Genomic DNA, 19864 nt, shown 5'->3' on the forward strand with positions numbered 1-19864 from the left:
TGGCCTACACGACTGAGTTAAGCGCTCACCCTTCCGGACAGCTGGGAAGTCAGACAGCTACAGGTGTTCAGGCAAATCCGTTTAATGCCTGCAATTCAGCAGTTTTCTTGCTTTTGCAAACAAAACAAGCCTCCCTACAAACACACTGTGCTGGTATCAGTGTTACAACAAGAATCCATGTGTACAACATCACTGCGCTGCTGCCCAACACTGCTCCAAGCTGGGCCTGTTTTACCACAGGAGGAACTTTGCTGAGCTGTGCAGAGAGAACAGAGGGCTTCAAATCAAAGCCAAGGAGTCTTGCATTACCTGAAAGGCTTCCAGTACCTCCAGCCTCTTTGCTCACATGCATCTCCTGACTGTTGGCAACTTCAGGGGCTCAGACGCTCACACATCTGGACTGACCAGGGAAAAGCAACATATTAGATAAATAGAAAGGAACTTTTTGTTTTTGAGACTTGCTGATAAATCAACCTGTGTGAGCTTTCCTCTTGGTTTCTGCTGCAAGCTACAGCCATCCTGAAGCATTAAAGCCACGGCTAGGTTAGACACTGTGTGAGCAGAATGCAAGGCCCTTTACCCAGAGAGGGTGACACATAAGTAGATTCTTCCTTTTCCACCCAAGAAAAGGCACAAGTTGAAGTATTCCTCACTTCTACACTTAATTCCATGACTGTCCAAATCTAAAGCATCACTGAAACAGCCAGAGGTGCTCTTCACACGGAGCAGAACCATATTCACAGAGGCAGGAGTACATGAAACATAAATGGCACTTCACTCTTTGTAAATGCACATCCAAGTTTACCTGTGATGTTTTCTTAACTACAGACCCCCCAACAGGGTGTTGCTGCTTCTAGAAACACAAGAAAATTTTTTTCCATGCAGGAGGACTGAATCTCATACATTTAGATTTCAGTTCACTAAGATCTGAGTCCATGGCTAGGGCTTGATTTTTTCATTTTTTATTTTTTTATTATTCTGTGATGAAACCAAATTGCAAAGGTTGTTCCCAAGAACTCACAGTTAAGGGGGAAGCTTGCCTGATTGGTAACTTTGTACATTCATCTGTTATCAGAAGACAAAGGCCATCAAGAAACCAGGAAACTGACAAGTTAATATCACAGATAGATGCACCGTTCACAGCCAGCACCGCCCTGATTCAGTTCTCTTCAGCTGAAGTTTGCATTCAGCAGCTCAGTTATATCCTGCACCACTATTAAAAGGGTCTTCACAAAGAATTTAGGAAAGAAACTTCTGCTTTTAGAATAATCCAGAACATTCTAAACCTTGTTTTCATCTCTAGTTGAAATGCCAGTGATATTCTCTATCATATTTTATGTATGAACACTTACAAAGCTTTGCCTAAAGGACAAATAAGTATATTCTTTTGTCCTTTCAGAATGTACTTCATGTATTTTCACATAAAAATGTATTGAAACAAGATTTAAAACTGTTATACATTTCATCGAGACCTACCTCCAGAGGGAGAAGAAAAGCAAATTAACATTTAACATGGTGGCTCTGTCTTCTTCCTTCACTGTTTGCTGAAAAACTTGCAACAGTTGAAATGTAGAAATGTCAGACAGCAATCTGCGATCCGTCTCAAAATTAAGTTATGTATTGCCATAATGAACCAGAGCATTTGTCATCTTCGGTATTCTCAGCAAAGAGTCATCAAAGGGGCAATGAACATTCCCAGAGGAAGAGATCATAGGAAAGGGAGGTCCTGTGAGTATGGTGATGAGTGTGACAATACAATGATGCTCCTCCCTTCTATACTATGTGACTTTATCCCTTGGTTTCCTCTGGTTTGTAGGCACAAGAAGTTGCGTGTCTTTCAGTGCACGTCTGTGCGTACAACACAGCGTGGGGCAGCACGCACAAACCAGGCACTTGCTCTAGGGCTGGAGCCGACAGAGCCACATCAGCTTCTGCATTCTGCCTGCCATTAACAGAAATAACAGGAACAGCCCACCTAAGATGCTGGCCATTCTACCTCCTGGTGTTTTCAGGATGCTGGTAAACTGCTGTTTGCAAGCAGAAAAAGGCCGGCAGAGAAACTGCAGACTTCTTGGAACCAATACAGAAGTGGCCAGCACTGAAACCTCTCCCTTTGAAAAAATCCCATCCCTCAGTCTTCTCTGCACAATTGTCCATGAAGTGCTGCTCTTTAGTTCAAATATGCTCATGAATAGTTAGACTGATTCAACACGGAGAGGACCAGAGTACACCAAATGCATCCACGATGTTCCTCCCAGTCCAGCAGAGACTCTGCACAGCAGAAGAGAGCTCAGAACACCAGGGCACAAGAATTTCAAGCAGGTAGAGAGAGGTTCAGCAGGACTAAGAGAAATGTCTCTTTGGTGGCTGGGTTATCCCGAGTGGATGGGTGTAGGGGGAGAGAACGATGTGCTATTCCCTGTGATGTCTGATGTGAGGTACATTGCTTATTCTGAACTTATTTCTTATGTTTGAAGTTACAAATCTGGTCCTCAAGTTCAACAAAGCCCTTATGCACCAGTGTTTGTAATATTGACTTCAGTGGGGCCTCCAAGCCGCAGGTCTGCCCTAAGCAGAATAAGCCAACGTGTTTAAAGCCAGCCCAGCGTAACCACCCGTCACACTCCACATTTACATCAATCCCTAACATTGCCTAACTGGAAGCCCTCGTGTCCCTGTACAGTACGCCCCTCGATCTGTAAACCTTTTGCTGCAGAGGTACACAACTAGCCAGGGTTCTGAGCAAGCTCTGCTTTTTGGGAACTCCAGTACTGTCCCACTAGGAGCATGGCACAAGGCTTGATTCCACAAACGACAGCTGATCGTCAACAAGTGCTCATTACTCAGGTCAAGGCCTCCACTCTTGCTGTTTAATTTATGAAAGCCTTGTGATTATGATAAACATGAGATGCTAGATCACTAGGGTTGGTTTTGTTACTTTGGGCTGAGCAAAATTTTGTACCAATTCTGTCTGTGCCAGGGCACGTGCCAAGAATGGCTATTTTGCTACTTTTTTTTTGCCACAAAGACCGTACCTGAAGTACCCTGATGCATGTCTTCTTATTTTAGTTCCACCTAACCATGGCTATCTTGTAACATTCAGGCTCCTCCAGTCTGGTGAGATAAACTATATGAAACGTATTCTAAAATGTGCCTCTAAAACCTAACTAGCGGGGCAGGCCTGCTCAGCCCTAGAGAGTAGATGTACAGGACAGGGAGGATTAATATTCTTGGAGGTTTCCCTTAGCACACACAAAGCCAGCACAAAGGCACTAATAACCTCCTCGAACAGAGTACCTTTTCTCTTGGGGATAATAGCTCAAGGATAGAAAAAGAGAATTTTTACAATATATAGGAATATTCTTTTTCTTGTATGAAAACTAACCATTTTGGCCCTTCAGTGCAGAACTGAGCTACCTCAATCCTACCTGTGTATCTGCACCTGTGTAAGGACAACTTTGAGTGCCAACAGAATACACTGTAAGGAGTCTATCTTAGGCATCCCCATTTGCACTTAATTTGTTTCATCACATAGGGATAGGAATTAAAGGCCTTCACTACAGTTTAGGCAGCTTGCCAATACCTATTTTATAGCAATAAAATATGTACAAATTAAGGAATCTCATGTGGAAAATTCATTCAACAGCCTCAAAAGCCAAATGAATGGTAATTACTTCAAACACAATGTGGTGGCAATCAGGCAAGATTGGATCATGCTTTTAAATGTATGTCTAAATTTTTAAGAACCAAGATAATTATGAATTATGAAAATAACTCTGACAATGCCACAGCAAAGACACTGCTTGTGAAATAAGAAAGATGTTCTGCAAGGAATGGGGAGCACTCATTCCAACACCTGCATGGGAATAGTCAGAGAGCAAATGTGGGGCTGATACTTTATTTCCTTACGTCAAGTCATCATTTTATACTTTAGGATGGATCATGAATGCCTTGAGGTAAAGAGTAAGTAGAGGCACATAAAATAAAATACAAGTAAAAGGGATTTATCCTGCCTACTAAAAGCAATAGAAGTCCTTTCTAGTCCACATTCACAGATATTGCAATGTAAAAATAAATTTGCCATCTTAGTTCTCCTGGTGAGTTTTCTTCAATATGGAAAAACAGCTTAGGGTCCACCTGCTTATGCAATGTCAACTGAATAAGCAGAAAGTGGGTTCATTTATCATGGGTAAAGCTGAACAGATTTAGATCAATATATAATGCCTGCCTTTTACAAGAAGACTGGCAAATACAACCATAACTTTGCTGTCTTTTTGAGAAGTATCTGGGAAACCTTTCCATCCAGGAAAGTGCAACAAAATGGATCTAGATTAAAATCGTATCATTCCATTAGCAATTAATCAAAATAAAAGTGCAAAACAAAATACATATAAAATGTAAGGTTTATTTTTCCACTGGAAAAAACGCCAGGGCATTGGACCAGCTTTCTTGGAATTCTCTTTCTTTTGTTGTAGATCTACAATCTTGTAATTCAGTGGTATCGAAGCATAACTTCAAGTTGGAAGGGACCTCTGGAGGTCTCTTAGCCAACTCCCTGCTCAAAACAAAGACAACTTCAAATGTTTTGCTCATGGCCTTGTACTGTTAAATAGCAGTGTCAGTACACACTGCTGCAGTGTTGCATCTAGTGCTTATCTCTGCACCTAGCAGGGGCTGCTGACACACCAGGAACTGTGAAAAAGCCTACAGGAATTATGTGAAACCTGGAAAACCTCGGCCTCACAATGCCTTGCACCACAAGTATTACACTGCAGCAGCAGGGTGGCATCGCTGCCTTTGCATGGCTAGCTTTTAGACCCTTTCTCACTGTGCATTTGTGCAATGTCAAATCCTTTCTTTGGGTTCATTTACAAGCCCTGGGAAAATGCCATTTCCTAATATCACTGCACAGTGCACGAACATTCAAAGCTGCTTTGAAAACCAGAGTGAAGAAGTAACCTGTCGTGGTTAGGATTTACCTAACGCAGTACGGAGTATCCTGTCTGCAACAAAAGGCCAGCCTCTTCACAGGCAGCACTGCTGGTTGCTTTGTCTTGCTGTGGCAAGACAAAACCAGGTAGCATAATTGCTCAGTGTAACTTGAGAGTGAGTTATTTGTTACTGGAGGGTTATCCCAACTGTTTCCCAGGGAACCTTTGTTACCACCACCAGCGTGCATGGTGAGGTCTGACATCAACTGGAATAACAAAACATTTCATTGATCCCTGAGCCTCCTCATCCTCTAGTGCTCTGTAACAGCTGCTGCTGCTGCCTTGGCTCCCTGTGCCACAAAGCACAGAGCCCTCAGCCCACAGGCAGAACGACCACCTTGAGCTACAGGGGAAGTTACCAGGCAGTGAGCCGCATCGCCCAGCACCAACGGGGAGCGGGGAACACAAAGCTCACAGCCCCTCCTTCCCACCCTCTCATTAACTCCCAAGGAAGCTGTCCACCGGTTACTGCTGTGTATGCATATTTATGTGCTGCTCTTTAATTAAAGCTATCCAAATTAGTCATATTTGAGAAGCCTCTCCCTGTGGGAAGGTCTGGTACTACTGTCAGATCCACAGTGGACGGCTGTGCCAGCTTAATGCACGAGTGAATACAACCACCACCCAGCCTGACAAGTGCAGATGGATTGCCACCAGCTGGGGCGAGAAGTGACAATGATTGACGTCTGAACAACCTCCCAGTGACAAACCTGGCCTACTTAACGCACCTCGGTCTCTCTCAGAAGTGAATTTGATCTTACAGACAGTTCAGCAGGTGCAGTATCAGGGAGCCCAACTTGTGGGTTGTGTTTTTTTTAAAGCTCGTTGAAGATTTTCATGTAGATTATTTTTATTTCAAATGTTTTTCCTCCCCTTTAGGCTTTGCCATACAATGAACATATCTGTTTCTTCTTTAAGGTTTACATGGAAATACAAGCCTTTTAAAACTATTTAAATGTTTGTGAGAGGAATTACTTTATTTCTTTTTAATTTCAATTCCCTACCTTTAAACCTGTTAACAGAAGATCAGTTCAGGTGAGGTGTCAGAATTAAGTCTTCCCCCCGCTCATGCCTTTGCTCTTTGCTGACTTTTCAGCCTCCACCAAAGATGCCTACTGTGAAACAGGAAAGAAATTACACCTCTGGCATTTTGTAGCTTCAAAATAAAAATAAATAAATAAATGAATATTAGAAAGCACAGTAGCAAAAGAAGAAATATGTAGCAATGAAAAAAACCTGGATATATACTGAATGTAGTCATTTTTCATTTTAAGTAAAAAAAAAAATCTTCGAAGAATATTTCCCAGGATATTTAAAAATAGTGGAAAAATGTGGTGCCTCAACAATGAAAATATGAGAACATGATTACCTGATGTTTTGCTGCTTCAAACGTGCAATATGCATTTTTTGTTTCTCATCTACCACCTCTATTCTCCATCTTCATACCTGGGCTATACGATGCTCCTATTTGTAGTCTGTATCTCCTGCTACTGAAAAATAAAAATAAAGTGTTTTCATCCTTGAAAATCCTAGTACTTTGTAGCAAGCAACTTAAACCAATCGCTTTTGGAAAAAGTTCTGAGCCTATCATAAGAGACATTATTAAATTCAGAAGGCACCACTTCCTCTTTCCAATATTAATTGCATTTATTTATTTATTTATTTTTCAGCACTGGCAACTACAAATTCAACATGACATCTCCTTGTTTAAGGATACCCATTATGTACACAGGTATTGCTGAACCTTAGTTTCTGAAGCTGCCAAGTAAGTGTTCTGCAAAGTAACAAAAAGACAAGCACAACATTGAAGACATTATCTGAAAATGACCACAAAATACCTCTTTGTAGATATTGGAAGTGGCAGACGATGCCTTGACTGTGGAGTAAAAAGACAAGGAGCATGCAAGGGTAATTCTTGTTTCACTGCTAATAGATGAAGATCCAATACAAGTCCTGATTTTCTAGGGGGCTGTGCATGTGTGTGTGTGGTTTAATTTAAACAGCTCTGCATTTCACTAAATAGATACCAAAATTGATTCTGCCTACTTCAGGCTAAACGTGTGAAAATGCTGACTGACAGAATCACCTAAGGGTAATAAATCTGCCAAGTGTTTTGTTAAACAGCTATTCAGTTTGAAATGTATCCTGGCATTCTAGAATAACAATGGGCTACTGTAATGTACGGTGCATTAATTATATAGTTGACAAGAAAATTACCCTTCAAGCCAAAATTACTAAAAACTTTACTAGGCTTTTTTTTTTTTTTTTAACCCTCTCCTCTTAAATGCAGTACTCAATGCAGCCCTCCCTGAGGTTTTTCCACCTCCTCCTGCAGAGTTATCCAGCACAGCAATACAGGGAGATTTGCTCTGATGTTCCACCAAGAACATTTGTTGCTTCCCCAGATTTTACCATAGCTGCTAAATGATAAATATCAACATAAAAAACAGCCTCGGTTTTTCCTCAGTATAAGTTTTTTCTGACAAACATAAATAATAAGTTGTTCCAATGTGTGAGTATACCTACATCTTCTGCCAACCTGGAAAAAATACGCCAGCTTTCAAACACTGCTCACATCCTGGTGGAAGATGACAGGTCGACGCCCAGACGAGTGCTGTAAGTGTCATGCCAGGACTTCGTTCTGTAGTCATTTCTTTTAGTACATATTTTTGTTCAGAAATTTGGGGATGTGAGAAATCCTGACTATAAGACTTAAAACTAAACTGCAAAGATGACTAATTCTTAATTTTAAGATAGTAACTTTCTAAACACCAGTGATGCATTTGCTTTTTTTAGTTAGACTCTCTCAACACACAGCACAATTCTCTAGTGAGTTTTCAGCGTTCACGCACCATTGCTGATATGGAAAAGCACTTCTAGTATTGCCAAGACAGCAAAGAAACGTTTCAAAATTGTACTGAAGCATACTCTTAACAACGATGTGACAGGACTAAAGAAAATATTACAGACGGTGTAAGTTGAATTAAAATTGAAATACCTCTTATAAGCATAAAACTGAGCACCCCATTTCCTATAATCAGAGGTACTGGCATGACTGACAAACATCTGAAAAATGGTAACACCAAGATTTGCCACCCTGAGGAACAGTCTGTAGGGATCTATGTTTTTAACATAGCGTAACACTTTCTTTAAATGGGATACGCAGAAATTGACTTCAAAGCATAATTCAAGTAAGTTACAACTTTTACAGCTTGTTTTACTGTAGGTTTTGTAAACTCACTATTAACATAGACGAACAAGTACCACAGACTATAAACCATACCAACTTCAACTGTTATAAACCCCATTTTACCAAATCTCATTACCATGCACTTTATTCTAATGCAACACATATGACCCTTTAAAGCCAATTCCTAATCCTTAAGCATATGTCTAAACATCTTTTTGATTGACCTGTCTGATCGAAAGCCCGCATCACTCAAACAAAACCTTTCCATCTACCTCAGCAAGCTGTTTATTATTCATTCCAGAGTTGTGATGAGCTTGGTACTGTAACACCAGTGTTACTGTGTTTTCTTTTGAGGAAAGCTTCAGGTGAAACAGTGTGGGTAAAATGCTTAAAGATAAAATCAAAGTAACACAATGTGCTCTCACGATGACCAAGAAGTCCTTCAGCAGCAAAGAAGAGAGATTTCTGAATAGTGAGGACCGTTAGATCATATCAACAGATGCATCATTTCAGAACTGGTGTTAGTAATAAGACATGGGCCCAAGTTAAAACCCTAGTTCTAAACATCACTAACCTCGAGGTGATCGCAGCCTAGATGTTACAGGTCAAGTCCTGTTTCTGCTTGTTCCACCAGAAGTCAAAGTCTAACTGGTTTCGGTCCACAGTCTCATGTGTACCTGCTGATTTACAGAAGGAAAATTTACAAAATTTCCCAAATGAAAGCATACTGAGCAGAGAACTGACAGAGATCTGATGAGGTTGGTTGATGGGAACAGATGAGGTCTGGTTGATGGGAAGGATATTTAAAAAGAAGAGTCAGAATGCAAAGCATGCATTACAGTAATGAAAAGAGCACAGAGAGAAAGGAGGTTTTGTCCAGGATAAATTAGTACCTGCCAGCCACTGAAATACGGAAACTTGAAGCTCTCTGATTTCCAATGTTTCAAAAACTCTCCCTGGGTCCCTGTCCCCACACCTGCCCTGACGCAGGCTGTAAGAGAACGTCCACAATGTAGCTCCACTTCAGCTGAGCTCTTCAGTAGAATGTGACATGAAAAAAAGTTCTAACTCAAGGGCTTTGTAGTGGTTTAAATGTATTTCTATCACCCAGACTTTCTTCTCCCCAAACACAGGTATTACACACCTTAAAAGAAACCTAATCCCTTCTCAAATGTGTAACACCACACCAACATTTAATAATGCACCAAGTGAATCAACAGAGAACAGACTAAAAAAGTACACCTGAAGTCCTCCTCACAATTTCCCCGTCACCCACCAACTTATTTATTGCCACTATCTCGGTGAGCATCTTCCACAGGTATCAGATGCGGCCACATCACCTACCCACATTTGCAGGCATGTCCAGTTTCATCCAAAATTAGGTACGTTGTTCTTCCCATTGCCCCACTATGATCACGATTTGTCTAACACAGACCAGAACATTTGTTGCAGAACTTCATCAGATCTACGGTTCTGAGGATTCCGCCTTGATCACGCAGACTTCAAGCAGCAGCCAATGCCCGACACACTGAAGGTGATCCAGTTGATAATTACACCCACAGACAAAACTCTGCCTTAGCCACGTGTAGCTACAGCTGCCAAACGCGGGCTCTTGTACTTTGTAACATGAGATAAAAGAGCTGTTATTATCACAGATCTCCTCCTCAAGTCATCTTTTCTTCTTCTTTTCAAACAGGAGAAAGAGATTAAGCCTCTCTTCAGATGGCATGATTTTCAAATCTTTCCTGTAAACCTTTTCCAAATCCTTTCCACTTTGCCAACATCCTTTTTGAAGTCCACACATCGAAATTGGCCACACATTTCTAATAGTTAAGTAAGAGCACTCTGAAGCTAATTAGAGCAGTTCTATTTAGCAGTTCTCCATTTTACAGCTATGCTTTCACCACTCACTGCCTTTGGGCCACACATGCTCTGTTTGCCTACACTTCATCTGAGCTGGGCTTTCTTCAGTGGGAAGAATAAAATGTAAATGCTTGCTTCCTTTCAAATCCAGCTTAATTCATGCTTGATCCTACACAACTCCATTACTTCCATCTCCTTCCAAAATGAGGTATACTTAAATTTTTCCAAAAGCAGGGTGGGAAGGGCGGTGCAACATAAAAACAACAAAAACAGCTAACATGAGAAAAAAAGCACAAACTGTGGCACATTACAACACAGGTGATCCCTGGCAAAACTTTGTAATTGGCAAAAAACTGTGTGTACTTCACACTCACAAATAGACGTTGCTGCATATGTAGAAGAGGAATCTTGGCTGTGCTGACTTCAGATACGTCAGGTTACAAAATGGGAAATCCCTTCCCAACAGGCAGTACAATTGCAGTTGCCATTACATGGCACAACTTCCAGCAATTACTGGCAACTTCTGTAGGCAGCTGTGCAGCCAGACAGCACCTGGCCATGTTTCCGAGGGTGATCACACCCTGCCTAGGCCCAACCTCACAGTTCCCCAGGAGCACCACTGGCTACTGACAAATTCTGCTGAGTCTCCAGAGCCCACATGATCCCGTCCCAAATCAGAAATGTCACACAGATCAAATCACAAGAGGCGTTTGTGCCAGGAATCACACAATTCCTGTGTCTGTTTCCCACAAAGTACATTTGCTAGGTACCTTCCATGATAATGCCCTCTGCACCAGCACTGCCAGCATCAGCCAGACTCACCGTGACTAAACACAGCTCAGGACCATCTTAGCAGACACATTTTCATGAGCTTGAAATGCTTTAACTGCAGCAAACACCCACCTCCACTCTCTAGGAGGGGGAAAGCACCAGAGGAGGTTAAAACCAAGCAGTAACTCTAAAGAGACGCTGCAAGCAGTGACAGCAGGAGATGCCAGGTACCCTGGCAAGCATTAAAATCTCCGTTCTCCCCTGAGTTCGACATAGCCATTTTCATACTCCCTCACTGAAAACAGTAAAACAGCATTAAAAGAAAAAAAATATCAACAACCTTTCTACATTTACATGAGTGCAACAGTGAAAAACAATGAAAGCCGTTTGGCATTTTTATATGACAGTTCAAATAAAAATTAATGGTACATGTAATAATAATTCCAAGCGCATTTTGTTTCCATTTATATCCAACTAAGAGACAATTTTTGGTGCATTTGGTTTTATAGCTCTGTGTATATGCAGCAAAGTAAAAATTCCGCACAGGGGAAAATAAATAAGTGGCTATATGACTGGTTGACAGTAAGATTTGTAGAGCTAATTAGTTCAATGAATAGGAAAGGCACTCAAAACTAACAGCTCATCAAATAGTTCTTCATACAAGAGATATCTGTCACCCTGCCTCTGCTGAACAAATATTTTTACTGTATTCCAAAGATCAATGCCAACAGAAGCAAATAAAAACAAACTAAACCAAAACAACCCTAAAAGCTGTGCAGTGACCCAGGCTGACCTCACTGAGCTCAGAGGTGTTAGAGGTTACTGCAAAGACCACGCCAGGAATTAGCTTCTGCCCCAGCCAAAAGCAGCTTTCTGCGATCCAACACTGATGAGTGCTGGAAGCTTCTTTTGAGCTCAGTCACAGCTGTTGATGCACCTTAAATTCTGTAATAAAAATAAATAGTGCTCCCAGTTTTAGTCTGAGACTGGAGACCATCATTTTGGCCAGTTGCACAGCGTGGATTATGCCATAATGTGTTATTACAGCCCTGAACAAAACAACAGGTAAGAAATAGGATGAATTAGCTCAACCCACCTGCTCTTGGTCTGCCCTGAAGGACTCAAAACCCGTAGGATTTGCTGCGACTAAAGATGTCTCTGTAGGAAGGAAGTCCTGGGTATAGTTCATCACAAGACAGGTATTTACCCAGAAAAGCAGCGCCTTTCAAACTGGTTATCCACGTGTATGCAGCTCTGACTGAAGGACAAAGCCAAGTTGGATGCAATTCAAACCCCATCAGCTGACCAGCACCACTGACAGCCTGGGAGGATGGCGTGGAGATGAACAGGGAGCACCTTGCTCCCGTGCAATACAGCATAAGGAACTTAAGGACCTCTACACGTCTCCCAGCCACCCATGTGCAAGACCTGTATCAAGACTCAGCATCTTGAAACACTTTCCAGTGGTTTTCCTACTGCTACTGTTGAGAGAGGTGAGAGGAGCTGGTTCCTTAAAGGGGAAAAACTTTTCCCCAATCTCTAAACTAGAAATCTGCACCTCTGCAATCCGTGAAGCAGACACTGGAATAAAACTGCAAACATACAATGCAAAAACATTTGAATTTGGTTCAGGGTTCAGCTGAGCCTAAGTGCTGTAATGCTGCCTACCTGTCTCAACAGTAAGGGGCTTCACAGCTTGGGATGTGCTCTCCATACACTATCCCGATGTTGATCTCAACGCTCATTTCCTGGATGCAAAGCTGGGCCCAGTTCACATACCTCAGCTCTATTTCAGATTCCACTGAAGGACAAGGAGACAGTACACAACTATTTGCAAATTTTCTCAAGCTACATGTAAATTTACCCCAGCACTTCGCTGCTAACAGTGAGCCAGTGTGCTAGAGCTTAAACCTCCCTGAGCCAGCTGCCAGGCAACCTGCAAATTACAAGTTTTCAGATATCCACAGAACACGTCCTGTAGCACAGTGCAAGAACCGCGTGTGCCGCAGTTGTGCACCAAGTCCTCTCACATGGCAAGAACACGTTCCCAAAGCACACGCATGCCCTGGCAGAAATGGCAACAATTCATGCAATGATTTTGGGGTCAACAAATTTCCATGGGAGTAGCTGCTGAAGTGTTGCTTCATCAAATAGGAATGCGTTTAAGCAAGTGCTTTTGTGTCAGGGGGACCCAATGGGCAAAGTACTGCAGATTAAGGAAACAATCATGTTTTGAACTAATAACAGATTAAATGATAAAAATCAACACTCTTCTAAGAAGGATACTGATAATGCTGCATTTCAACTGGGTTTTTAAAACTCACATATATCACCTCTTTCAATCTCCTTCTCTTAAAAATTAGATTCTCAGAGATAATTTTATTCCCTGAGGAGAACTTGTATAAAATACTGTATGAAATACATTATTATGAGAGACAAGCCAGGTTACAAGAAACTGGCCTGGGCAGAACAGTTAGTTACAGCTAGCACAATACAAAAGCACCTATCTGTCCGTATCTCCTGCTTCTTGATGTGGAAGAGAAAATAACGTACAAAGTTAATATCAAATACAAAAAACACCGCACCAACAAAAAAGAAGGGATAATCATACACTGAACACAGTCAATTGCAGCCCAGAGCGAGGACCCTACGTCTGTCCTTCCAGCAGCACGTGCTGAGTGGGACGGAGAGGAGGGACAGACTGAAGGTTGGGAGCGGCCGATGGGAGGGAATCGCTCACGCCAGCACCAAGAGGCAGCAAAACTCCCGCGGAGGACCCTGAGAGCTGCTTTACATCTGGTCATAAACCAGCCTGCCCATCTCTAGCAGCTCCTGCCAACTAATATCAGCAGAACTGTCCCTGTAACAGAGAAATGTAATAATGTTAAATAGTCCGAAGTAATTCATGGCTTATACAATTTTATTATTGACATTTAGGTAAACCATCTCCTCCTCTGGCAAGCAATATTTCTAATTGATTTGAAATTGCGATAAACCTGTTATTCAATCAACTCAGTTTTGCAAACTAAATTGATATCTGAAACCATTCCAAGAGATAACATGAGAATGCAGTAGCTACATATTTTAAAAAAGGAGAAAAAGAAAACCATCTGTTTGCTTTTGTACAGTAATATAAAACATATCCTTGCCATCTCTTTTGATTTTGCCACTCTACTCTTTTGAAAAAGCAACACAGGAGAAAAATGCTTCGGCTATAGCTGGCTTTCATCGTACACCCCAAATCTTAGTGCTCTTTTAAAGCAAATCACTACAATTCTATTCATCTTTTTATGCCTATAATCCGGAGTTTCAAGCACACTCTTGGATAGAAAGGCCATTTGAGACATACATAAATTGATGAAACATTGGCCTTGTCTTCGAAGCATTTGAAAATGATGAGATACATTTCAGTATTGAAATACTTCTAAAACTGAGGAGCAGGAGTGAATGAAAGCAGAATTGAGTAAACTCACCTCTGAACAGTCATTTGTGATTTAACTTTTTAACACCACTCTGTCAAATCTTCCTGAGCTATCTTAATAACAAAGCTGTACAGCAGACACATTTCCACTCAGATATTGAAACCGACTCTTCAAAACACGGTACAAAAAAAGGCTAATAGTCGCTTCTTTTTCACTATCTCAGAGCCAGCACAGCCCCCACTGAGTTCAATAACTTCGCAGGGTGACTAAGCCAGGTGGCCAGAACAGAGAACGCCCACGTTCACAACTAGCAGCATTCACGACAAATTGTTCCTACTGTGCTCATCCTCTCGTGTTGAATTCTTCCTGTGTGCAGAAAGGCAGGCCATGGCCAGGGCTGCAATAATAATTAAGATTCGCTAAGTTGCTGTTTCCATTATCAAGCCCAATTTCCAAGGTTTAGTAAGTCAGCAGTTTCAATTGCACAGGGGTGAAATTCGACATCCAAGATATCAGCAGAGAGAGACAGTTTGGGCTTATCTGTTTATCAAAAGCATAACTTAAATCCACTCAGCTGTTGCAGAATCAGAGATCTAAAAGGCAGGGCCAGCATCTTCCTCTTCATCTGTTTAGGGGTTTCATGATCTGAACACCAAATTTTCCGCTGGGTCAAGTGAGCACAGGTGCATTTCGGTGAAGGAATCAGAAATGCCTCCTGTCCCACCAGCTTTGGGCTTATTCCCATTGCTCCCTGTTTATTCATACAGTCTCCAATGAACAGAATGAGTTACTTACTAAATTTAGATGTTCAGATGCACATGTGCAAAAATAAAGCAACCTGGTAATTCAGGATCTGATTATATCAAGAACTCAAAGCCAGCAAGACCCGTAAGACACATGGTACAACTTCCTGGGGAGCTCACGGGGTGAACTGGGAGAGGAGAGAGGTCTCTGTGCATCTTACCAGCACAGAGCCGAGTCTGGGCCAGGCTCAAGGCCAGGTCCCAGGGAAGAGGCAGGGCCGGTGTCAGCAGCTTCTACTGGCTCCTTTCCCTCCACATGAAGTGCTTCAGCTTGCTGGCTGACCCAGCACCAGTTCAGCCCTGCCACGTGAGGCTGGGGGAGCTGTGCCAGTGCAGACACCCACACTGGAAACCTCTGAGGTATCACAACCTGATGGAACAAGCCACAGGTAGGTGGGAAAAGCAGGTACTGCTTTCCCCAAAGTTCATCACCTCCCAGAAACCCTGCAACCTCCTCTGTGGTACACAGACCAAGTGTGAATAGTCTTACAGAACACAGCATATTTAAGATTAATACAGCCAATTTCCTAAGGGAACCTTTTCCCTTCATCACTGAGTTAGGAGACAATTACATTACAAATAAGAAAAGGTATAACTCAAATGTTTTGAAAGTTATGTGCATAAAACTAGATAAAGCTAAACATAATACACTTACGTGCAAAAATGGAAATACATCTGCAAAAACGGTAGATGACTCTTGATATCCCAAGCACCAGTCTCTTCTTTGGGACACAAAATATGCCAGTATCCCACTGTGGTAAGATTATCGTACATGTAAGAGTCAAACTATAAATGACAGAATAGCCAGTTTGATTTACCACTCTATCCAGGTCCAGGTCAGCTTTTAGCTTCAATAGACACATCCTCTGTTCTTAGAACGTAACAGGAACTAATTTATTCCTATCAAAAAATAATAACAAAGTAACTGAAATTAAACACAAGGAGAAATATCTCCCAATTTGTCCACCAAAACATCCTTATGTAAAATTGACAAAAAAACAAAAGGAAAACCTAACGGGCTTTTCTGCATCAAAAAGCAACGTTAAATTCAACTTCAGTTCCAAAGGACTTGAATTTTCAAAGCTGTGTATGTAGGTCAGGTATGCAAGCCCCACAGAAATGCAACAACTTCCCTAGGTTATTTCTGAAATGCCTTCTCTGAAAGAACACAGATATGGACAAATTCTTAGATGGTTGAAATTGACACAGGCCTTTCCACTTCGGACAAAACACCAGCTGAGAGTTGACAACTTTCATCTTTTCAAGTGTCAGCGTTTCGGCCTCTGCAAAAAGGTGAAGTACTGAATCCTCCTGTGCAAAAGAGAACATGAATTCATTTCTCAGTCATGATAGTGAAACCTCTGGCCCCCAAAACACTTCTTTCTCTACTAGCTGAGACATGCAGCAACTCCAAGTTGTCTCAATGGGGTCTGCATGCCAGAAAAAGTAGATGCTCACAATATGGTCCATGTCGAGCCCCAGAAGGGAATAGATTTGGGATATCAGGATAGAACATCTATGGGGTGCTTTATACAGTCTCGCGTACATTGCTTTATAGAAAAAGGGCAGCACAAGAACCTAACATTGAAACTGAAGCTGAACTTTTCCACAGTGGAGCACCTGGATACAACCAGGAGTAAAGCCATACCCGTGTAAATGAGTAGAAATGAACGTGTGTAGAAGGCAGCAGCGTGGCGAGCACAAGAGTGTAATGGAGGCATGTCCGATGTTTACATTTAAGAGGCGCTAGCAAGGCAATCGCAGCAATTACTCTGCAATTTTTTGTTGAGGCACCATAACAGCCTACCGTGCTGCATGCCAAAGCAGAGAGATGTTACTCAGATTCAATTTCATGTGTGATAGTGGCAGAAAAGAAAAATCTGATCAAAATACTCCATCGCATAGCTTTCTTAGAGAGGCAGAATTTACTATTTTGGAATGATTTCTCTCATCTAACCCTGTTCTGGCCTTAAGATTATTTTAGTCTGGAGTAATTCCCCTGAACTGCTGCTGCCCAAAACATCCACAATACTTTGAGGAAAGATTTCTGTGATATGGAATGGAAGAGTGAAAAAATGATTAGTGGAACACTTCAAGAAGAATAAAGTGTGGCCTTGGTAATATCATTAATACAGTAACAATACTGCTGGTACAAGGAGGACACAAGTCCAGCACCTACCTATAATGTGACTTTCAATCTTCAAGTTCTCTTGCATACTAGTGAGAATTCAGAGCACTTTCTCCCCAGACAACCTAATTATAGCAGTAAGGAGAGAATGAAATACTCAAATTCAGAGATTCATTTCACCTTCCTCCGTTATCATACCTTCTTTTGTTTTAGTCAAGATTGTGAAAGCTAACAATGATGAAGCACATCAGAATTGAGAAGATGAGCACATACAACTTGCTAAACTATCTCCAACGTGTTATGTAATGTTCAATATTGATTTTGATTCAACTAGACTTCTATTAGAATTATCTGTTCTAGCCAGCTGCCAAATATACCTGCTCAGTAATGTGTCCAAATTCATTAACTGTTTTGTTTTAATAATATTTCATTTTTAAAGTTTAATTTTATCCACACATTAGCTTCATATTACTTATGCAAATAAAAGCTTTATGGCTATATTAGCAATAATTCATTATCATTCCCTACTGGCTTAGTGAAGGAATTTGCAACTTTGGAGCACATCCAGCGCTTTTAATTGAAGATACTAAGGGAAGCCTACATTTAGTTAAAATCATTTGCACATACAAATTAAATATGATTAGCATAAGTCTCTAAAACTCTTTCCAGACTCAGAGATAGATTGTGATTTTTCCTTGAGCCCTGTCTGAAGGGTGCTGTATTAATGTGGAATCCAATGAGTGTCCTGGGGAAAAAGAGGCTGTGACTATCACAGCTGGCACCCGAGACAAGACAGTGATCTGCTTACTGCAAGTTATTTCCCTCTCCTCCATCTTCACTCTTTTGGCAGAGGTTAACATTTGTCCCCTGCTCACGGGAAAGCAGTGGCTTTCATGGGAAAGCAGTGGCTCTACCCATAGTAATTTCCCTTCTAGGGACTCAGACCTGGTGGTAAGTGCTTACAGCACAGCAAGGAAATAGCAAGATTTGAGCATCAGGCTTCAAAGCCAGCTCTGTTTTCTTTGCTGGGAGAGGGAGCATATTTTGGTGCAACTTTGTTCTTTTCTATTGCTTTACATCTCAGAACTAGCCCCACATAGGAAACTTGCAACAACTAACGATACAGAATACTACAAATACATTAAATCGATGGTAGTCAGCTAGCTGGCAGGTATTGCCATAGCAGTCCTACAGTGCCACTCTTAAAAGTTCCAAGTGTTTCTATCTCTGCTACAAAGGTGGAAGACTGGACCCGAAATTATCTCAAAAGCTTGTTAAGGAGATTGCATTAAGCACTCTCCTTTCTTTGTGCTCCAAATGAGCTCTTGTTGGATTAGGAACTGACTCATGTTTACTTTATTATGTCCCAAGTCACATAAGGACCATGGGTATCTTCCCCATCTCCTAGAGAAGAAGATGTTTTAATTAGCCAATTATATTAGTAAAAAGCAATCTAATTTCTAGTCCAAACAATAGCGTGGCACAGATATTAAAATCAAATTAGCAAGACATACCAGTGTTTTCCTTTAGCATGCAAAAACAACCTCCTGCACAGATAATTAGCATTATGTCTGCATTGTGATCTGTGGCAATGAAAAAACACAAACAGTGGTGAGTAATGAACACGGTAACAGGTGTAAGGATTTCTCTCCACTGTCTCTCTATGACTTTTGCCCTTTTTATTTACCTTATTAATAAGCATGGTGTGTCCTTAAAAAAAACCACAACAACTTGTAAACAAGCAACAGTGCTGCTTCCAGGAGACAAGAGCTACGTGCAACTCCAGGATCCAGTTCTCAGCTCACCGCAGATTTCCTTTGACCCTGGCAAAGCCACACAATTTCTGTACCTCTGTTGTGTGAGGACAACCCTTCTCCCACCTCTTTCCTCCCTCCGTTTCAAGCGAGTGTCATCAGACACAACCTTTAACTCTGGTGGGAGAAATGAAGCTTTCATAAAATATGTTTATTATAAAATAAAATAAAAATAAAAAGGAGGGGTGGGGTAAATCTTACAGCCTCACCTCTGTACTGCTTTTTTTTTTTTCACTCACAACTGCAAGTTTTAGCCCAAGCAGAGACTTCCAATTTTTGATCCAGGCTGATGGGTGCTTTTGCTTGCCAACTAGCGAAAGCTGAAAGGAACCTTTTAAATAGTGCCCAGAATCCACGTTCCAACATGGGAACAGACTGAAAATGTGTTTATTTGGGAATTAAAAACAGACATTTACTAAACAACAAGCTGCTTTGAAAATGCATGCTTCTCCCTTCCTCCCCAAAAGAAGCCAGAAGTCCATTCCCTGCTGCCTTACACCAGCAATGTACAACCAGCCATGCTCCTGACAACAGCTGTGCAGCAAACTAAGTCGCTCTGAAAAGCGGCGTGGATTTGTCTGAATAAGACATTTATCCTTCGAAGGCCAGGGCAGCAGTCCTGGAAAAGCTAACACATCAATTCTGCTTAACCCCTGAACTCTGAGTCTCTATTACAACCTTTCGCAAACTCTGAGGTGTAAAAGCACCTCTAAGCAAAACAATAACAAAGTCTACCGTGCAGTGCAATGGATGGAGTGGAAGAAATATGCTAATGGAGCAGCTGCAGCAGGCTATCGCCTCAACTGCTGAGCTGCAGAGCCCGTGTTTCTGCAGTGTGCCTGAAGCTTCCTTAGCTTCAGCCCCAAAGTCAGGCTCTACTCA

General features: G+C 41.6%; 3 long non-coding RNA genes across 13 annotated transcripts in view; 1 reads left to right on the forward strand and 2 right to left on the reverse strand.

The window, feature by feature from the left end:
• LOC106041064 (uncharacterized) overlaps positions 1-8895 on the reverse strand; it is a 399163-nt gene extending 390268 nt beyond the window's left edge. The window contains exons 1-4 of the long non-coding RNA XR_010825713.1: positions 8756-8895; positions 6361-6481; positions 5996-6106; positions 310-400 (exon numbers count right to left, since the gene is read on the reverse strand). This is a non-coding gene — a long non-coding RNA (uncharacterized lncRNA). The remainder of the gene's footprint in view (positions 1-309; positions 401-5995; positions 6107-6360; positions 6482-8755) is intronic.
• LOC136786603 (uncharacterized) lies at positions 5457-8762 on the forward strand. The gene is made up of 3 exons (XR_010825738.1): positions 5457-5766; positions 6662-6756; positions 6840-8762. It is a non-coding gene; the product is annotated as an uncharacterized lncRNA (long non-coding RNA).
• A 1390-nt stretch (positions 8896-10285) lies between the features above and the next one.
• LOC106041093 (uncharacterized) overlaps positions 10286-19864 on the reverse strand; it is a 45436-nt gene continuing 35857 nt past the window's right edge. For 9 of the 11 annotated variants that reach the window (XR_010825725.1, XR_010825724.1, XR_010825723.1 and 6 more), the window contains 5 exons: positions 18856-18991; positions 18683-18751; positions 17220-17293; positions 14289-16351; positions 10286-13675 (listed from right to left, as the gene is read on the reverse strand). This is a non-coding gene — a long non-coding RNA (uncharacterized lncRNA). The remainder of the gene's footprint in view (positions 13676-14288; positions 16352-17219; positions 17294-18682; positions 18752-18855; positions 18992-19864) is intronic. The other 2 variants (XR_010825716.1, XR_010825717.1) reach the window with 2 other exon arrangements.

This window comes from Anser cygnoides, chromosome 18 (genome assembly GCF_040182565.1).
Source record: "Anser cygnoides isolate HZ-2024a breed goose chromosome 18, Taihu_goose_T2T_genome, whole genome shotgun sequence".
Lineage (NCBI taxonomy): Eukaryota > Metazoa > Chordata > Aves > Anseriformes > Anatidae > Anser > Anser cygnoides.